We start from the raw sequence: 21433 nt of genomic DNA on the forward strand, positions 1-21433 counted from the left end.
CTCTCATCTATGAGTATTTGGAAGCATTGCATACGTTCATGTGCCTAATCAAAAGTAGTTTAGATAACAAGAGTGAAAGTTATGTCTTTATCGGCTATGACACTTGCTCTAAAGGCTACAAGTTATATAATTCAAGCAAGGAAAAGATCAACCATAAGTAGAGATGTCAAGTTTGATGAAGAAGGAGCTTGGGATTGGGGTGTCCAAGAAGAAGACCATGATTTCTTTCCTTTCTTTGAGGAAAAATAACAAGAAAATAGAGAGCAGCAAGAGCCTACAAGTCTACCTCCATCACCTACTCATGGAGAGGCTTTACCATCATCTTCACAAGGAGAATGCTTGAGCGGAAGGACACCACGGATGAGGAGCCTACAAGAGCTATATGAGGTAACATAGAATCAAAATGATCTCACACTTCGTTGTCTTTTTGCCAATTGTGAGCCAATAGGGTATGAAGAAGCAGCGCAAAGTAAAAGATGGAGAGATGCCATGGATGAAGAGATTAAGGCTATAGAGAATAATGACACGTGGAAGCGAATGACTCTTCCCAAAGGAAAAAAAAGAACAATTGGAGTTAAATGGGTATACAAGGCAAAGAAGAATGCTAAAGGAGAAGTGGAGAGATACAAAGCAAGATTGGTTGTCAAAGGCTACAACCAACAATTGGGAATCGACTATGAAGAAGTATTTGTCCCTATTGCTCGTTTAGAAACCATAAGATTAATTATCTCTTTTGCGGTGCAAAATAAGTAGAAATTTTTTCAAATGGACATGAAATCAGCTTTCTGAAATGGTTATCTTAAAAAAGAAGTTTACGTGGAGCGACTAGTTGGCTATAAAATAAAAGGCCATGAAGGCAAAGTTTTAAAATTAAAAAAGGCTTTATATGGGTTAAAACAAGCTCCAAGGGCATGGAATAGTAGAATCGACAAGTATTTTCTAGAAAATGACTTCATAAAATTCCCTCACGAGTATATCCTTTACACGAAAGTAAATGAGAAAGGAGATACTTTTCTTGTTTGTTTGTATGCAGATGATCTTATATCCACAGGAAATAATCTAAATATGATCACTGAGTTTAAAAAGGCATTGGCTTAAGAATTCAAGATGACAAATATCAACCTCGTGGCCTACAATGAAGGATTTTATCTTTATCTTACAAGAAGGGTATGCAAAAGAAGTTCTAAAAAAATTCAATATGGCCCGTATGCACTCTCATCAAATGCAAAACCAAGTTGTCAAAGAATGATAAAGGTAAAAAAGTGGACCCAACACTATTTAAGAATCTTAAAGAAAGTCTAAGATACTTGACATACAAAAGACCAGATATCCTCTTTGGAGTTGGGCTCATCAGTCGGTATATGGAGACACCTACCATGACGCATGTGAAAGCTGGAAAGAGGATTCTTCACATCAAAGATACGCATGACTATGGCTTAATCTATTCATCATCTAATGAATTTAAACTTGTCGGATATAGTGATAGCAATTGGGATAGAGACACTAATTTTAGAAAGAGTTTGATTGAGTATGTGTTCTACTTGGACGACACTGTATTCACTTAGAGCTTGAAGAGGCAATTGATCGTGGCGCTATGTACATGTCAAGTTGAATATGTTGCAACTACATCAAGTATCTACCATGCGATTTGGCTTAGAAATTTGTTGAATACGCTTGGAGTTTCACAAGAAGAACCAACCGAAATCCATGTTGATAACAAATCGACACTGGCATTCACAAAGAACCCAGTATTCTATAATAAAAGGAAACAAGTTGATACAAAATATCACTTCATAAGAGAAATCATTGAAAAGAAAAAAGTGTAGTTGAAATATGTAATCTCTGAGTAGCAATCATCCACATTCTCACTAAGTAACTCAAGATGTGAACCGCAAGCTAAGAACTCTACTTGAAGTAGCAAAACTATTTTAAGGGGGATGTTGAGAAGTAAACTTAATTTTGAACTAAGTAATATGGGTTTAAGGATCTTGCTCATAGGTCCAATTCAATGAAAAAGCCTAAGATAACTAATATTTCTAGAAATATCGTCTGGAAAAATCTATGAAAATATCTAAGTAAAAGATGTGGTGATAAATGTGGCTTTATAAAGTCTATCTAGAGTATTCTAGGAAAATATCTTGTCCAAATATGTGGTCTAAAAGTTTCACACATATTGTCTAGGAGTCTCTAGAAAAAAATGTGTGGATTAGAAGTTTCATGTAAACACTATATAAAGGGATATGATCCTCAATTTTGTAATAAGTCAAGTGTATAAGTTTTGAAGTTAAGAAATAGAAGTTTATTTTTGGTCACTTACTTCTTCCTGAAAGTTTTGTCCTTCATATCAAACTACCAATCCAAGTTAGTAAACTTCTCTTTCTTCCAACACAACCCATGTGAACAATTAAATGAAAAAGCAATTGACATGTCAATTTAGGTAAAATAACAGAACCCAACAGAAAACCCAAAAAGTTTTTCATCCACATCGCATTCAACATGAAAAATGTTCTTGTAATTGTAGAAAAAGAAGTTATGCAAACTAACCACTAGAACGATAAAAAAAAAAGTAGAGAACATACTTATCGAGGAATCTCCAAGTCATTTGGCAACATATTTACAACATATAGGGGATCAAAGTTGCCAACAGTATGCTTCAACAATAGCCCAACCTGCCAATGAATAAAAATTAAACAAACCAGCAAAGAAAATTTGAAATTTGAAAAAGGCAGTAATCATACTTTTGCAATTGCAATTTATTGTCATCAAGAGCTCACGGCTTACCATCCCAGATTTATTCAGGCTAGCATCATGTTGCATGCTTAAGAATTTGATTGCCTGGACAAAATATGAGATATGTTCTCTTATTGAGCAATTTCAAAACAAAAAAAGGGAAAATGAATTATTAATGTGAGCAGAGATGGGCATCTATTCAATATCCCCCAATTTATTAGTAATTACTGCTACAACTTACTTTCAGTTTCCCATCCTTCAAGGATAAATACTTGCTCTCTCAATAAATCTCATTTGACTCAAATGTCATAAGCTTGAAATAAAATATCACAAAGTTTTAGAGATGACGGGTGATGGAAGATCAAGAAGAATAGCCCACTCATAGAACAAACACTTTCCAGTTTATAATGATGGATACTATAAAGAAATGGAAGCAACATTTTTGTATCGTAATCGGCATAGAGCTCAACATGGTGAAAATACCAAAACAAAGAAAAAAAATGCTAACACAACATATCATGTTCAATAATATTAATACGAAAATACAAGATAAGCCATTGAAATACAATAACAACCAGTTTGTTCCAGACTTATTTAGATTGAGGGGGTCAAGAACCACAATAAGAGAACTTTCTTTATCTCGTTCTTATGAAGACGGTGCGCTATTTGACTCAACAACCAAGATAACATCGTATAAAGGACACATCCTCTCCATAATACTTCCACTAAATTTTTTTAATTACTGATGCTGATGTGAATTGGCATAAAATCAACAAAAGCAGTGTCACACAAATTAATGGGAAAATTACCTACAACCCTTCCTTTCAAGATTACATTTCAAAACCAAGTGCATGAAAGATTATATTTTAATAATCAGGTGGTAAATACTAATTTCTAAATTAATTAAAACAAATTAATTACACCCACCCACTCTATCACCCATGAACACTTATTTTACACACTTCATTTTTGACCTACACAGTCTCTCTCTTCCCCAAAAATCAGATGGTCATTCTCTTATCCTAAAATCAGGTCGACAACTTCTTCCACACCCTGCCATTTAGATTTCAGCCACCTACTACTTCTCTCACCAGAGTTTTCTGATACTGGTCGCCTACTACATCGGCGACTACAACCACTCGCAGCGGTTAAACGGCTTCTTCCCTACCCCACCCTCTAGATTTCAGACACTTACTACTTCTCTCATCGGAGTTTCACAAGATCGATTGCCTATTGTATCGGTGATTACAGCCATTCGCAACAGTATTGTGAGCAATGGTTGCAATCACTGTAGATTTCAATGAGTGCGGGTTGCTACAAGCTCACTGCGACGGAGTTAAGGTGCTGCAGTGCCACTTGTGGTTCTAAAATTTCCTCCAATGTTGCATATTATAGGGGCAATTTTGGTGATTTTCTATGGATTTTGTGGTGACTTTGCAGCATGTTTTGATATGATTTTTGAGGTGCTAGTAGTGGTAGTGTGTTGTGGTGATGGCGGCAGCGAGTTTATGGATTTTTTAGTAGGGTGGTGGTGGTATGATGTAGAAGGAGATAGAGGATATGGTAGTGGTGGTGTACTGTGGGTGTGTTGTGCAGTCGTGGTGCGGCAGTTTTGCGGGTGTTGTGTTGGTACTAATTGTGGAGACAAATATTATAGATGCGATGGTGCTCATGGTAGTGGTGGGGGTGTTGTAATTTTCTAATTTGTGGTTCATTGATGGTAGTGTAAGCTATGATGGTTTTGTGGCCGGTTGTGACTTGAGATTGACCTGGTCATAGATAGTCACAGTGAATACAATTTTGGTTACAGTTAGTTACACTAAAGACAAAGTTGGTCATGGTTAATCACAAGTCTACGATGTGTGCAGATTTGTTTGTGATGACCTTGTACGATCAAGTATGTGCTTCTTGTGATTGTTTGTAACCAATTTTGTGTTGATTGCGATCGATTTGACTTAGTCACCAGATAGTCACACTAAATACAAATTTGGTCACAGTTAATCACAAAGTTGGTCACAGTTAATGACAGATAATATAAGTCAGTGAATTGTAACATACAATCACAAATTAGATGATCACATACAATCTCACCAAAAATAGATTTGATCATAAATAGTCACTTATGACACAGGTATGGTCACAGATAACACAATTGCAATTTGATCACTTACAATGCACCATTACGACCACCACAATTTTTGGAATTTTTTTATAGAATGGGTTATAGAGAGAAAAATTGTTTTCAATTTTTTGAAATTTTTTTTATCAGTGAGCTGGAATAGTTGTCGGAGCGGCTGTCGGAGCAACCGTCGAAGCAATTGCCAAAGCTGAAGTCGTCTCCGGTGGAGAGGTGGAGGGAAGGTGGTGTAGTGGGTGATAGGATGGGATGGGTGAGGTGGCATGAGTGGATATAATTAATGTATATTATTTTATATTTTAATATTTAACAAATCTATTTACCACCTATTTTGTGAAATATTTTAATAAGATTGTTATTTATGAAATGTGATCTTCGAGACTAGGAGTTATGTTAAGATCCCCAAATTAATGGGTATGATTTACAAATTAGAGAATTTCAAGAAACAAGCATTAGAGAGGAGACCGAAAAACAAAAAAATGCTTCTATTTCTATTAAGTTAAAAGCCTAAATACATTAGAAAGCAAGAAAACTAACTCTATGATCCATTGATGCTATTAAGCTCTTTCATTGCCTCCACACCATAAGAGCGCAGGAAATAATGAATAGGTAAAGAAAGGAAAATTCACTCATGTCAATTGATATTGTACAATAAAACATATAATGGAGCAGATTGGGAAAAATTCATGCTCGAATCTCAATCCTAAACTTTTCCTCTTCTATGCTGTACCTAGGCAAGCTTGATTGTCAAGGGAAAGGCTCCAGGATTACACCAAAAATTAAAGATTTAATAAAAATATTGATACACAAGATAAATAGAAGAAAAAATAAGAAGATATGCGTCTCACTATCGCTTTATGGTGGCACCATGTAATAATAGATTTCCTCTAATGTATAGGCTAGCTTTATCTCTCAATTACCTATCCTGTGCTCGGGATCTGGTTAGAGATGGAACACAAAACAAATGAAAAGGCAAAAAGGATTAAAAAAAATAAATTCTACTCATGCCAATAGAAAACCCACAATAACATATGTGATGAAGAAGATAACTGACTTTTCCAATAGAAAATCGACAATGAGATATACGATGAAGAGGATAACTGACTTTTGATGCTCTTTAGATTGTTTGATGAACTCTTTGGGAATATCATGACCTTGGTATGAAGCTAAAACAGTTTAAATATCAGCCGATCTGTGTTTAGCCACATCTGTAGTGAAACAAAGTGGTCTACAATTAATCAAACATAATTGGGTGTTAAATCTTACATGATCATTGTTACGCCCCGATCTTATATGCCTCGGAACTCGCAACACCACATATTCCGACCTGATAACGACCCGTCCAAAGTGTTTCCGAAGTGATATATTGATTCCTACTACTGACCTACTGAAGCACCTCGCCTCCGAGGTCGAGATCAAGTGGACCCCGGTTAGAAGATCCACTGCCAATTTCAGAAAGGGATTTGTGCCAAGATCCTTCCTGCACCTAAGGTTTAAATTGATTTGACGTCTCCATGAGGCTAGTTGATGTGACTTATCAACTTTATGTCAATTCAACTCAGAAGAAACAAACTGTCCGCCAACTCTACAGATGCGGCTGATTGACACCTATGAGCGGATGCCTCATACCGTCAAATGTATACACGTGTCCCACATCCAACGGTTCATACCACCTATAAATACCCAAGGTTTGGTAAGAAGCAAAGGTAATGAAACTCTTACAACACAGCACTCCATAGCAAGCTTATACATTTTCTCCTCCCCCTTTATCATTGATTTGCATAGCCCCTGGGTACTGTTCCGACCACTTAAACCTGACTTGACCATCGGAGTGTATACAGCCGTCACCATCCCCTTTGGTTTCGACCGTGTGCGTCTGACCATTTGTTGATTGTGCTCAGGGAGGAATATGTAGAGTAGTTTTCAGTTGGCCACGTGGAAGGACCAATTTTCGAGGTCAACAGATTGGCGCCATCTGTGGGAAACACTCCCCATTCGAAGTTTTACGTTCTCCATCGGAGAAGTTACCGAAAAAATAGCGACTAACACTGAAAAGGGGGCATTCTTGAAAAAGAACAAAGTCGAGTTACAATCCAAGTTCTCACTACCCTTGAAAAAAGAGGTAGGATGAGCTACAGCCATGAAGACGAAAACCCCCTGAGAGAGGCCTCTGAAGAAGAGGTACTCCATAACAATATTACTCATCAGAGACCACATCATCGTTGTCGTCGAGGTGGAAGAACAGCCATACTCACTGAAGGAATGGCTGAGATAACTGCAGGTATGAGAGACATAGCATCTCAGAATATGGCGATGCAGGAACTCCTCATGCAAGCCCAGGGTCATCAGGGCTATCAAATGCCCCAAGGATCTTATCCGGTGCGGGAAGCCCCTTTATCTCACTCCCGAGGCCACATGAACCGGCACACAGAACGCCCCCTCGAAAGGGAGATGAACGCCGAAGCTACATCTTATGTGCAAGAGAGTCAGCCATCAGAACCACGCTTGGAGGACAATTTCCCTCAGGAACATGAGGACCAAAGGTCGGTAAGCGTCTTCGACCAGATAGGGGAGGATCTTAGCAATATCGTCCGCCCAGCAAAAGGATCAGTTCGTCCGGATCATGAACAAGAACATGCTCCCCCTCCTCCCCCTAAAAATAGGAGAGAGAGAAGGAACCTAGTCGATTGGGGAAGTCGAGGAGAAGCACCTCCACCTCCCCAGGACATCCAAGATGATGAAGGGTCAGATGGGCCCTGTCGATCTTATGAGATTGACAATGATGATGGTAACCTCCCTTTCTGAAGGGAAATTCGAAACTTCCCAATGCCAGCAAATTTCATGCCCCCTAAGATCCCCAAGTATGAAGGAAAGGGAGATCCGGAGAAGCACCTCACCAAGTACATGACACAGATGAGCTTGAGGGGAGTCTCGCCTGCTTTAAAATGCAGAGCTTTCCATTTAACACTAGGCAGGGTTGCCGAGGTATGGTACAGCAAGCTTCCTCTCCTAAGCATTAGAAGTTGGCCAGATTTGAAGAAAATATTTTTGAACCAATACCTCTCACGTAGGGAAGGAGAAGCACCAGTTCAACGCCTGCGAAACATGAGGCAGGCCCCTGAGGAGACGCTGAAAAGCTATCTCGCCAGGTTTACAGACGAAATTACATACTGCAAACAGGTCACTGACAGAGAAGCCCTTTCAGCTCTGAAGGGTGGGCTCAACATGAACACTTTGTTCTGGAGGGACGTGCGCAGCAAGAATCCCTCTACATATGACGAGCTGGTGGAAATGATGAGAGTGAAAATTGTTAGTGAAGAAATGATTGATCATCGCAACCGTGCCGCACAGGGACTCCCTCCTCCTCAGAGGTAGGTAGGTCGAAGACCCACAGCACACCTTGTTACTCAGCAATGAACCCAAGCAGGACATACCATAGCTCCCACATCCGGACAGGCCCTAGCTTCGTCACATTGAATGTAGTACCGGTGCTAGCATATGATAATGCCCCTGCCGAAGCGGGACTGTCTGGAAGAACTGATAACAATAAGAAGAAGAAGAAGAAGAGGACAAATAGACCCTTGGAAGGAGCAAGGTTTTGTACATTCCATCAACTATACGGACATGACACTAGTAAGTGTCGTGATGCCAATCGACACCCTGATCAAAACAACCAGCACACTTCCAGCAAGAACGAACACCCTCGCAGATTCGCCTCCCCAAGGAGGGGAGGGAGAGGTCACAGGGAACAATCTCCTCGGAGAAGAGAATCGAGGGACCGAGGTCAATCCAGACAGTGGAACGAAGCCCAATTTTCTAGAAGCCAGGTCATCAGGGAGATCGATACTATCATTGGGGGACCCCACGTCGGTGGTAACCCCAGGAATGCCCAGAGAAATTACACAAGAAAAGCAAAGGATCCCTCAATTATCACTTACATTGTCAATAAATCAAAATCAGCAAACAGGATGGCCCCAATCACCTTCTCCCAGGAAGACTCAGAGGGAGTTCACCACCCCCATTGTGATGCATTAGTTGTAAGAGCCGTAATAGCTAGAAACGGATTAAAACGCATGCTCGTTGACAATGATAGTTTCGTGAACATATTGTTCAGCTCCACTTTTGAAAAAATGCAAATTGAACATGGGTTAATCCCCATGACCGACCTACTATTCGGATTCATTGGGGACAACATCATCCCACGAGGGCGGATCACCCTGCCTGTCGAAATGGGTTTGGCACCCCTAGTGGCCCAGCACTTCATTAAATTTCTGGTGGTAGATCATAGATCAGCTTATCATGGAATATTAGGCAGACCTGCTCTGAAAGATCTTTGGGCTGTGACGTCCATTCGCTATTTGTGTATGAAATTTCCAACCGAACATGGGATTACTACGGTCCGAGGTGATTAGATGGGCTCCAGGGCATGCTACCTAAACTCACTGCAAAAGTCCGAGCCCCAAACTGTTAATGTAATCCTAACTGAGGTACTCGCTGAGGTCGGTATAGACGTGGAAATGCTCGACGCCCCTGAACAAGAGCATACCTCTAAATAAGAGGGAGACGTCGGCATGGAAGAGGCTCCTGAACAAGGACACCCTCTTGATGAGTTAGACCCCCGAATAATTGGCTCTGAACCAAATGCGACCCCAATGGAAGAATTGGAGACTTTTCCTGTCAACCCGGAAGACCCCAGTCAAGTCTTGCGTATAGGGAAGTCATTGTCACCTGAAGCAAAAGCCGAGATGATATGCTTCCTGAAAGGATACCTAGATGTCTTCACATGGAAATATGAAGATATGATGGAAATAGATCCTAGGATCAGTTGCCATCACCTTAACATCAAACCCTCCTATGCCTCCCCATAGACAGAAGAGGCGTGCCCTAAATCAGGAACGGTATGAGGTACTAAAAGACGAAGTAAACAAACTTAGCCGCAGTGATTTCATAAGAGAGGCTATCTATCCAAGGTGGATATCCAACCCGGTTCTGGTAAAAAAGCCCAGCAGAAAGTGGAGGGTATGCGTGGACTTCACAAACCTAAATAAGGCGTGCCCCAAAGACAGCTTTCGACTTCCAATAATAGATCAACTTGTGGACTCTAATGCTGGGCATGAACTACTGAGTTTCATGGATGCATACTCAGGGTATAACCAGATACCCATGTTCCGACCTGATGAGGAAGCTACATCGTTCATTACGGACAGGGTCTGCATTGCTACAAAGTCAAGCCCTTCGAATTGAAAAATGCTGGAGCCACATACCAGAGGTTAGTCAACATGATGTTTGCCGAACTCATTGGCAAAACCATGAAGGTCTACGTAGACGACATGTTGGTCAAAAGCCTCCAGGCAACCGAACACGTGAGTCACATCGACCAAACTTTTCAGATACTTAGAAAGTATAATATGAAATTGAATCCCCTCAAGTGTACCTTTGGAGTGGCATTGGGCCAGTTCTTAGGGTATATTGTAAATCGGAGAGGAATTGAGGCAAATCTAGTGAAAGTAACGGCCTTGCTAGAAATGAGGTCACCTCAGAAACCGAAGTAGGTCTAAAGTCACAACGGTCGGATAGCCGCACTCAGTTGCTTCATCTCCAGAGCCACAGATAAAAGCTTGCCTTTCTTCAATGTGTTGAAGCAAGGAAAGAAATTCCAATGGACTTCGGAGTGTGAAAAAGCCTTCGAGGCTCTGAAAAAGCACCTTGGGGAAGCGCCCCTCTTGTCGAAACCTCAACCGGATGAATCTCTACTACTGTATCTAGCAGTTTCGAATGTGGCAGTCAGCGCAGTCCTAATCAGGGAAGAAAATGAGCGCCAATTGCTAGTGTACTACATCAGCAAAGCGCTTCTCCCAGCTGAAACACGCTACCCAGACATGGAAAAATTGGCACTCGCCCTTATCACAGCCTCAAAAAAGCTGAGGCCATATTTCCAAGCCCACTCAATACAAGTTCTCACCAACTTCCCTCTAAAGCAGGTAATGTAGAAAACAGACGCATCAGGACGACTGCTAAAATGGGCAATCGAGCTCAGTGAGTTAGATCTAACGTTCCGACCTTGACACACCATCAATGGCCAGGCCCTTGCTGATTTTATGGTTGAGTTTGCCAAAACCCCAGAAATGGAGGCGATAATGGAACCAGCCGAGCACCCCACATGGAAACTGTTCGTAGATGGGTCCTCAGGAGAGGCTGGCGCAGGGGCAGGGATCGTATTGGAGAGCCCGGAAGGCCACAAGCTAAATTGTGCCGTAAGGTTCGGCTTCAAAGCCTCGAACAACGCCGCCGAATACGAGGCCCTTCTGGCAGGTCTTAGACTTGCTAAGGAGATGCGGGTCAGGAAGCTCCTGGCGAGCAGTGACTCTCAGCTCATAGTAAATCAGGTCAATGGAAATTTTGCAGCCAAAGATGGTAACATGATTGCGTACTTGAAGTTGGTTCTGGACATAATTCCTCATTTTTAAAGGTTCAAATTGACTCAAGTCCCCCGTCTAGAGAATGCACATACAGACGCCCTCTCAAAGTTAGCCAGCAGCATGGACTCAGAGCTGCTAAACATCGTCCCTATTGAGCACTTATTAAAGTCCTCCACCTCCGAAGGTGAAGAGATACTGTGGATAGAAGGCAACCCATTATGGATGTAGCCCATCATCGTTTACCTGAAGAAGCAAACAATGCCTGCTTCCAGAGGCGAGGTGAGGAAATTAAGGAGAAGGGCAGCACACTTCGTCCTGCAAGAAGATACCCTTTACAAGAGAGGCTTTGCCTCGTCGCTTCTTCAATGCGTAAGAGGCGAAGAGGCCACATACATACTTAGGAAAGTCCATGAAGGAATTTGTGGAAATCACTCCGGAGGAACGGCTCTGGCACACAAGGTTCTCCGTCAAGGCTACTTCTGACCGACCCTGAAAAGGGATGCTTGCCAGTTTGTCCAGAAATGTAAGACTTATGCGACAAACTGAGTATGTACAAGGAGGCCGAAGTCATTACAAAAGGTAACCCTACTCTGCTGGAGGGACTTCTACATTAGCCGCCTCCTGGGCCTCCGGAGCCCCCTCGACGAGCCTATCAGGCCGACCTCCAGTTGGCCCCCCAAACTCTGCCTCCAATTAAGAGATGTCCAGAGTGGGGTGCACCTCTTTCAGTCGACCCAATAAGCTTTGGGCACTCCATGAGGCCCAGAAGTTAGCGAAGTCATCATACAGGGGATGGTCTTCAAAGTGGTCTATGATGTTCTGGACTGCCACCTCCCCCGCAGACTTCAACTCCTCCTTCAAAGAGGCAATCTCTTCTGACTGGGCCTCTGCCTTCTGCCTCAGCTCTGCCTTCTCTTTATTGGAGGCCTCCAGAGCATCGGTGGCGAGCTTGTGGTGCTCATTGGCGTGATCAAGTCGCCGAGTCACAGTAGTCACTTGGCATTCCACCTCATATAACTCCTTCTTCAGTCGTTCCACTTCTGCTTTGGCGGCAGTTAGCTAGGCATTAGTATCTTTCTTCCCCTCCTCTGCCTGCGTGGCTTTGGCCTGAGCTGCCTGCACGGCATCCCCGTAGTGCATCGCCTCCTCGAGGCGCTTGGCGAGGTCCTCTCTCTTAGAGTTCAGATCCTTCACCAAGCCCTCAAACTAGATACTTGTACTCAGGGCCCGAGCCACGCAAAATCTATTTGTGGCTACCAAATTCTCAGCCGTGCAGGAGGCGGTGTGGTCCCTCCACTCCTCTGTCCAGTATTTATTGTGGACCACTGCCACCGCAGCTGTTTCTAGAGGAAGAGCCTCCAACACTTCCCTTACGGGCTCTTCAAGATTGGTGCCCAGAAAGTCGACCTCCTTAGAGGGACGGGGCCTTTTCCTCTTCTGCTGCCCCGACACTTGGTTAATTGGCACTGCAGCGAGGGATATTGTAGCCGGGGTAGTGGCGGGCTCAGTTGGAGCGGGCCTTCTCTCTGAGATGGCCACCCCGATGGGAATTGTGGTCTGCCTCAGAGCTGAGGGTGGCCTCGCCACAGTTGGGCGCCTTGGAGGGACGGCACTCTTCTTGCCCTTCCTTCGAAGGTCAGCCTCCGGGTCCTCCGGTACCTTCTCCTCCGTTAGAGGCTGGAGCCTCTTACTGGCTCCACCAAATCCTCCATTTGCTTTTTGTACGAGGAGGAGGAGGCCTTCAACGCCCGTGCCTCTGCCATCATCTTCTGGATGGTCTTGAAGTCGGGGCGTATTGGCATCTTCTTATTAAAGTTGTCTACAAAAAACCTAATAAGGAATTAATACAAGTCTTGGGAGTTCGGAATAAAAAGCAAAAACTTCGGTCCAGTTACCTTAGGATGCCATTAAATTGTGAGTAATGAAGTGGATGTTCTTTTGGATCAGCCTGTGGTAAGACTTCTTCTTTTGAGGCAGCTGATAAATGACACAGATGGGTGTCAAAGTCCTCGGTTGACAACTCGCACCGAGGAAGAACACCTACAAAGGAAATGTAACTGTTAGACACAATTCGAACCGAAGAGAAATATAAGGAAAAACTACTACTATACTCACTAAGTGTTGAATACTTCGTTGGGACCGTAAGAAGCGCCATGGGGTTCCCATCTATCGTGTCCCATCGCCTTGCAGTCCAGCACCATGAGCTCTTCCATTCTTTGATGGAGCTCGGCAGATCGACCACGAATGGAGTGTGGGAACCCCATGAAGTGAGGTAATACCATCCCCGGGTCTTATCCCCCCGGCAGTAACCTTAGGTATATAAAGGGTTTGGAAAACGGAGAGGGGCATCTCCACCCCTAATGACGCCTCTTTTCACAACATCCAGGAACCCACCATTTGGCTCTAGGAGTTCGGATTGAGCTGCGTCGGGGCTAGCCCATAGGACCTAAGCACCATCCTAAAGAATGGGTGAACGGGCAGCCTAAGTCTGGCCTTAAGGATCGCCTCACTAATGGCCACACAGTTCGACCTAGGGTAGCAGGCTCTCTCTTCCGGCCCGGGAAGGATGAAATTTATGCTATCAGGGATCCTATACTCTGTCCTAAGTCTCCCCAGGTCGGCCTCTCTTAATTTGGACGGGTAATCCGATGTCCCCCAATGCACAGAAGTATCTGCTGGGCTATCCGGTCGCTTCCATTTATTGCCCCCCCATTATTGCCTCAGCTATTTCTGAGGAGGTCGCCACAATGGGCTCCTCCATCCTCACCAGTTCTAAACCCCTCCCCGAACCAGAACTCCCCTCTGAGGCCATTTTTTCAAAATTTAAAAGCCTAAATAGGTACTGGAATTTACGAGTTTGGAGGTTTTCCTAGCCGGAAACGGTGTAAGGTCGTCGGAAGTTTAATTTTCTCGCCGAAATTGCTTAGAAAACGTCGAAAATCGCCAATGACTCAAGAGCAAAATATAGTGTTGGTTTCGCAAGGGTAGAAAGCCTGAGAAAACCTCAGAGTCCTCCTTTTATAGAAAGACAAATCCGATCTCCACCGTCGAATTCAAATGTGATCAATCTAGGCCGTTCATCGCATCTTCTATCTAGGCCATTGAAATGAAAAGCCAGATTTGATCTACGCCCAAGATATCGCTGTGACTTTCACGCTTGCTTGAAATGCGTTGCCTCGGTTACAACCAGCCGCCAATTATAATTAGTAGCCGCAACAGCCTTTTAGGAGAATGGGCATGGCACCCAATTGTCACCTTGAAAACACGCAACAGTTGTGAAATCATTTGACGTTTGAATCGCCTCGGATCGAGCTCCTCACTCAACTTTATAAAGCTTGGACGCACCTGACACGAAGGCCCCTTTGGGTCATCGCCTCGGACGCTGCGTTACCTCCCATGCTTTACAAAATTTTAGCCATCTCCCAATGCGTCGGCCTTGTGGGTCAGCGTACCGGTGGCAGATGAGCTCTTCCCTCAACTTTGCAAATCTTGGACGCACCTGAAGCGAAGGCCCCTTTGGGTCATGGCCTCGGACGCCGCGTTATCTCCCATGCTTTACAAAGTTTTAGCCATCTCCCAACGCGTCGGCCTTGCAGATCAGCGCACCGGTGGCAGATGAACTCCTCCCTCAACTTTACAAAGCTTGGACGCACCTGACGCGACGGCCCCTTTGGGTCATCGCCTCGGACGCTACGTTCCCTTCCACGCTTTACAAAGTTTCAGCAATCTCCCAACGCGTCGGTCTATGGGGTCAGGGCACCATATTCACGAAGTTTCGACGCACCTTACTCGAAATTCCATGTTAGTTGACCGCCTCGTACGTTACGCACAGTAACGAAACTTTGGCATGTCTGGCTGGGATCATAACCTCGATTACTGCAACAGATCAAGCCCCAAAACTCCCATGACTCGCGGTCCGGTCAGAAAAGCAAGTCCACGCATGATATAAATATTCATACCTGGACTTGGGGGACTACTGTTACGCCCTGATCTTATACGCCTCGAAACTCGCAACACCACATATTCCGACCTGATAACGACCCGTCCGAAGTGTTTCCGAAGTGATATATCGATTCCTACTACTGACCTGCCGAAGCACCTCGCCTCCGAGGTCGAGGTCAAGTGGACCCCGATTAGAAGATCCGCCGCCAATTTCAGAAAGAGATTTGTGCCAAGATCCTTCCTGCACCTAAGGTTTAAATTGATTTGACGTCTCCATGAGGCTAGTTGATGTGACTTATCAACTTTATGTCAATTCAACTCAGAAGAAATAAACTGTCCGCCCACTCTACAGACGTAGCTGATTGACGCCTATGAGCGGACGCCTCATACCGTCAGATGTATACACGCGTCCCACATCCAACGGTTCATACCACCTATAAGTACCCAAGGTTTGGCAAGAGACAAAGGTAATGAAACTCTTACTACACAACACTCCATAGCAAGCTTATATATTTTCTCCTCCCCCTTTATCATTGATTTGCACAGCCCCTGGGTACTGTTCCGACCACTTAAACCTGATTTGACCGTCGAAGTGTATACGGTCATCACCACCCCCGCTGGTTCCGGCCGTGTGCGTCCGACTATTCGTTGATTGTGCACAGGGAGGAATACGTGGAGTAGCTTTCAGTTGGCCACGTGGAAGGACCAATTTTCGAGGTCAACAATCATAAACTAAATCACGCTTGTCACATCGATAATTTCATACAGAGAGGATGCTTAATCAAGCCTCACTTGGAAAAACATTCAAGAAATGATAAACTTCTTCCTTGTCTATTACTCCCACATCTGTTGAACAAACTGCACAGCACTTAAATGTTTCAGCAGCACCAGTACCTGCTTTATTTTGAACCTTTTTTTGTTCCACTTTCGTTTATTGCTTGGTTCTGACACTTTCTCACTCATAATCTTGCAATTGACTACAAAATATTGCTCGGTACTGGGTCATATATATTTCATACCTGCAAAAAATGGAGAATGATCAGGATTATAGCTTAATCGTGTTTGCTATATTGAAATTAAAGGTTTGAATTAGCAAGGGTGTTATTAGAAATAAAACAATTTGACAGGAGAGAAAAAATAAATAGTCACTACAACAGCAACAAGAAGAAACTAGAATTAGTTTCCACAAAGTTATATGTGCATGTTTGGCTAAGCCTTAAAAAGGTAAATCACTTTAAGCCACCCGTTAGACTTTTTTCTTCTAAAAAATAATTGTCTTTTTTGATAGGATGACTCTTTCATACAATCCAAATAGCTCAAACGAAGCCGTTTTTGGGACTTTTAAGCTAGTTATTTTCAACTATCATCGATCAAAATATATTCATTTAAAACTTACTAATTTACTTATAAAACTTTCAAGTTAGCCAAACATGCTATTAGAGCCTTATATCTACAACTTTTGATGACTCATGTGACTAATTCTGTTCTGTACTGCAAGAAAGAAGTTGAATTAACTTCCAGGGAAAAAGAAGTTGAAATTTCAGGACAACATTTTGCAAGACACCATAGGGAAAAGAATAACCCTGAAAAGTAGAGAATGAACTCGTGTGAACTTAATTTGCAAAATTGCACTTGGGGACAAGGTAAATCATTCTACCTAATAATATGTTTAGCTTAGAAACTGATAATATATGAAGGTCTTCAACACCTAGTATCAAGAAAGATATCTGCCTGCTCAATTATCTACTTTTCACTATGGAGTCCCAAGGAATACAAGTGAGCAAATGACTTAAAGATTGGCAGTAATATACAACTAATGTACAAGATACAAGCATACCTACAGAGGCTTAAAAGGGTAATTGGGAGGAAAAAGAACCAAAAATATACCTCCAGAATAAGGACTATCAGAAGGTCTCATAATCATTGCTTGCCAATGGAACATATCTTCTACTATAGGACCTGTATTAGATGTCAAAAGTGAAAAGAATTAAAACTATGACCTTAGATCGAATTATAGAAACTAAGAAATTAATGAAATTCTTAAACTAGATATAGATGGCAGCGGATCCCAGAGAGAAGGCAACTCATTATCTTCTCCACTATCTCCGAGTGCAGTTCAAACACTCTATAATCCGTTCACCAAAAATATCAAACTTTCCATCAATGTTCCTTTTTTAAAATCAACACAGAATAAAGATGAACAACTTTACTCGTTTGAAGAAAGCTGCTGTAAATCGCAGCAGGATGAAGAAAACACGTTCTAGACGTCACTTCGTCTCTTTAAAAAGAGAAAATTAAGGTTAGTTTGGAAGGCTTTGGATACCACACTGCATTTCAGAAGTCTCTTTCAAAAAAAATCTAACGGATAATAAGAAAGATAGAGAGGGAATTAGTCTGTGTGTACAGAGGAGAACCCCTTTAGAATGCTCATATGGATGGCACCATATGAATAAAATGTTGCAAAAAAATGTTCAAAAATTTGCATCAATCAAGGAAAATGGAAAAGAAACAATATATAAAAATAATCAAGAAGATGAAAATAAGAAGAAAATCATAATAAATATGAAGGTTTAAACACAACATTATATCGCTGTTCTCAAACGATATTTGCTCCCTCTCGGATATAATTTTAATGCTTAAAGGGTCTCACGGCAAACGATTTGTAGGAGTAATCAAGCCTTGTAGAGAATCAATACTTAAGCACTTGTATGAATTCTCTAAAACTCGAAGAACACAAAGGGAATATTGAATATGGATGAAGAAGACTTTGATTTCTTCTTTTAGGAATGAAGATTATGATCACAAATGTAATCAAGTGTTTTTCTTGATGTTAGAAAGATCATCAACCACCTATTTATAGCCATGAAAGATTGCTATACGAAGTGGTGCCAAAGTATAAGTGAAAGGTCGCCAAATTTAAATAAAAAACCGCCACCAACGGCTAATTAAATCTCCTATGCAACCGCATAGGTTGTTTGGAAGTGGAGCCTAAAGGTCCTGCACTGTCTCACACGACTGCACCCTTAAGGGCTGTGTGGTAGCATATATGAAGACACGCCTCAATTTCTTCACTTTCATTTCCACTTTCATTCCATACACCTCTTTATTGATTTTGAACAATATTTTTCCATCAATCCCCCACATGTTCAAAATTTAATAAAGTCTCATATTCAAAGTATACAATACACATGCATAAGGATTAGATATCTTTCAATTTGAATATAATCATAGTGTAATTCAAACAAAGTAAAGTCGAAATCAAAGGTAGCGTGAAGTTTTGAACCAATTGTTCCATGTGACAATACCGATAAGAACACACACACAAGTATTACATGTTCTCAAGTTCCTCAACTTTATTAGCGCTAATATGGCCTTGCGCTCATCCTTTTTGACAAACTTTTAAGAGAGAAACTCCAACTCTCTATTGAAGCAGCACCACCTCGAAGTTCATTTAGGTGAAGTTTTTCCAGCACCTTTATTACTTTTAGAGGTACTTGTGTTTTAACATTGAACTTCATTAAGAGCTTAAAGCTCAACCCTCATTTCAGTAACAACCAGCATTATTTTAATTAGGATATGATTATTACGAATTTTAATAATGCTGCAACTATCCACATATTGAATGACTTGTTGTTACCCTTTGAACCCGTGGACTAGCTTTGAGTAATGACAAGTAGGGTTTCCGTCATTGGTGGGTCTTTATAATTTAGGAGTTTCAACCCCATCCAACTTGAAGTAGACACCTCCAAATTTCTATTTAAAGGTTTTAATTTAAAGTATCGGCTAAATTCTCTATGAAAATTATTCCGTGTTTAATAATTTCTTGCAAAGTCACATCTAAGACTCATGCATCTTGACTTTCAATTATGTGTGACTTAGCATTTTTATTAAATGTAGCTAGTCAACGATCAATTCATTTAATATATACAAATTGTCACCACCAAGAAATCTTTTATGAAACTCCATGCTTCTCACTAGCTTTATTAAAGCTTTATTGACGTTCAAACACAGTTGAAAGATTTTTTTTTTTTCAAATCTCTACATTTAGTCTATTACTTTAACTTGTGTATTTCACACATGGGTATTTAATTTTCATCATTGAAATATTACAATGATCTTCAATATTATGAATATTCCTCAAATATTCCCATCAATTTGCAAACGACATAATTAGCTTTTACCCATTCCATGGATTTCTTAAAAGGTATAAGTAACTTTTATACTAAGTTACCCCCACAATTTCTTAATTAGGAATTCATATGCAATCTCGAATATTGCACCTTGAATGTCTCATATAGGCTCACAAGCTTTATTGATAACCCCCATATTTAGGGTTATTCTCGAACTTAGAATTTATCAATATATTAACCCCCACATTTGGGATTATATTTGAACTCATTCATTAACTATTTCACTTATCACTTTGACAACACCCGTGAAAGTTTAGGTACTTTTAGAGAGTGGTCATTAAGTCAAAATGTACTTCAAACCGACTATCTTTAATTTTTTATCACACAATTTGATCAAGGTCATCTCATAAACCGACTATGCTTTTCCAAGCTTAAACCAAATTCATTTGGTTCCAAGATTATAGTTGAATTCGACAATGAATAAGACTAAGCTTCTTGATTTACAAAATTGCGATTTATCACTTTCACAAGATAACATTATATCACACTGAATAACAAGGTACATATTCACTTTATTTTCCATAGATAAAAATAGGCACCATTTAATAGATTTTGAATTGAAAAAAATACAATTCTCTAGTGGCATCCATTCCCAAATAAACCAACAACCAAAAGGGTTGCAAACTAGCAACTGTTTTCATGCCAATCAACAATTCAGAATTCTTGGCGCCTTTCTTACACCAAATAGATAGATACAATGGGATCACACCGTTTCGGTACCAAATTTAAGAAACCAGAATTCAGCAATTTAAATTTGAATGCAAATTTAAATTCCGAACATACTCCAATGCAATTAGAATGAAAATTACTTGTGGAGAATTTCTATTATGGAATAGAATTTGCCAATGTATGCAAAATTCTGAAATAATATATTATAAGTACCTGCGAACAGTCACATAATAATTCACTTTTTACCATTTGCCACCATAATTGATTTAAGTTACATTTAAAATGAAAAGTCATTATTTAATAAAACTGCTGTATGCACTTGTTCAAAAATAAAACAACTTCCATTCAATTTGATTAACAATTGCAGCCACATAATATAATTCACTTTTTATCATATTTTCATGGCTGGCTAAAGTCATTATTTAATGCAGCCCTAATATCAAAGGTGACATCACACCGTAATTCAAATGGAAAGTAATTCACATAGATTTGCAAATATGGATCAAAACATGAATTTATGACTTCAAATATGCATGACTTTAAGAGACTCCACCGTCGACGGTCATAAGTATATGCAGAGATATAATAAACTATCTAACTTTGTTATTATAAGAACCAGATTCAACACTTATTCAATTTAATTTCATGTGTGCTCCAGAATGCACAAATTCCAACACATGATACACGTATGTATCTCAATTTCTAATAGAGCATTTTATGCACAACAACAAATTTCATCTTAGGATTGTTGAGGATATTATACCGATAATGTTCATTCATTATGTTCACAAAACATACCGCATGCACACATGAAATTGAAATGCAATTTTGACTTACCGAATTTGGAGAGGCAAAATAACAATCTACCAAATTTGAATACGAGAATCTGGATTCATATCTTTCTACAAGTTGAACCATCCCATGAAATTAGTGCCATCAAATGGTCCACATGAACAAGATCTCGATCCATTAACTTGATCATCGCCAAAGTGGTCTCGTTTTTCATCGCAAAATATCGTTTGAGATTGTTGAAAAATTTGTATCAATCTGGGAAAATGGAGAAGAAACAATATATAAAAATAATCAAGAAGATGAAAATAAGAAGAAAATCATAATAAATATGAAGGTTCAAACACAACATTATATCGTTGTCCTTAAATGATATTTGCCCCCTCTTGGATATAATTTTGGTGCTTAAAGGTTCTCGCAGCAAATGATTTGTAGGAATAATCAAGTCTTGTAGAGAATTAATACTTAAGCACTTGTATGAATTCTTCAAAACTTGAAGAACACAAAGGAAATATTGAATATGATGAAGAAGACTTTGATTTTTTCTTTTAGGAATG

At 40.8% G+C, this 21433-nt stretch overlaps 1 long non-coding RNA gene across 3 annotated transcripts; it reads right to left on the reverse strand.

The window, feature by feature from the left end:
* Positions 1-2458: 2458 nt before the first annotated feature.
* LOC111406224 lies at positions 2459-18059 on the reverse strand. 3 transcript variants are annotated; one of them, XR_002704963.1, is made up of 7 exons: positions 17439-18059; positions 17116-17187; positions 16021-16247; positions 5922-6075; positions 5716-5805; positions 2782-2835; positions 2459-2669 (listed from the first exon to the last, which is right to left on the reverse strand). It is a non-coding gene; the product is annotated as an uncharacterized LOC111406224 (long non-coding RNA). The 3 variants fall into 3 exon arrangements; XR_002704964.1 differs by lacking the exon at positions 17439-18059 and having other exon boundaries at positions 16123-16247; positions 17116-17374; XR_002704962.1 differs by lacking the exon at positions 17439-18059 and having other exon boundaries at positions 17116-17373.
* Between the last annotated feature and the right edge of the window lie 3374 nt (positions 18060-21433).

Source organism: Olea europaea, chromosome 12 (assembly GCF_002742605.1).
Source record: "Olea europaea var. sylvestris chromosome 12, O_europaea_v1, whole genome shotgun sequence".
NCBI lineage: Eukaryota > Viridiplantae > Streptophyta > Magnoliopsida > Lamiales > Oleaceae > Olea > Olea europaea.